The following is a 464-nucleotide window of genomic DNA, read 5'->3' as shown; positions in this document are numbered from 1 at the left end:
TGCCCCGGGGGGAAGCGACCAGCCTCACCGGCATTTTAACTCCTCTGCCACGGGGTTGAACTGGACAGCAACGTGCACGTAGGGTTGGGGTTTCTTTTGTGCTCAGATTTCTGGATGCTGACAACGCTTAAAAAAAAAAAAAAGGGAAAGGAAAATATGCTACAAGGTTTAAGCTTCTCGCAAACTCCATTTAAATAAATGAGGAGACTCAGGGAGCAGGAGTCGCCTCCGAGTCTCCCGGTGGGCCCTGGGACCACAGCGGGGACACACTCCCACGGAAAAGCCTGAAGAGCCGGGATCGCCCCCTCGGCCCCAGTCCCGGGGCAGGAAACGCGGAGTGGAGCCGAGCAGGGGCGCGGAGGGACCGGCCCGGCCTGCGGGCATAGGGAAGGGGCGGCAGTTCCCCTCGCCGGGCCGCGGGGGAGGAGAAAGGGGGGTTCCTCTCTGCTCCGGCCCTTCTCATG

The sequence above is a fragment of the Phaethon lepturus genome, unplaced genomic scaffold (genome assembly GCF_000687285.1).
Source record: "Phaethon lepturus isolate BGI_N335 unplaced genomic scaffold, ASM68728v1 scaffold52213, whole genome shotgun sequence".
Classification (NCBI taxonomy): domain Eukaryota; kingdom Metazoa; phylum Chordata; class Aves; order Phaethontiformes; family Phaethontidae; genus Phaethon; species Phaethon lepturus.
The sequence above is the reverse complement of the archived record's forward strand: the minus strand, read 5'-3'. Positions refer to the sequence as shown.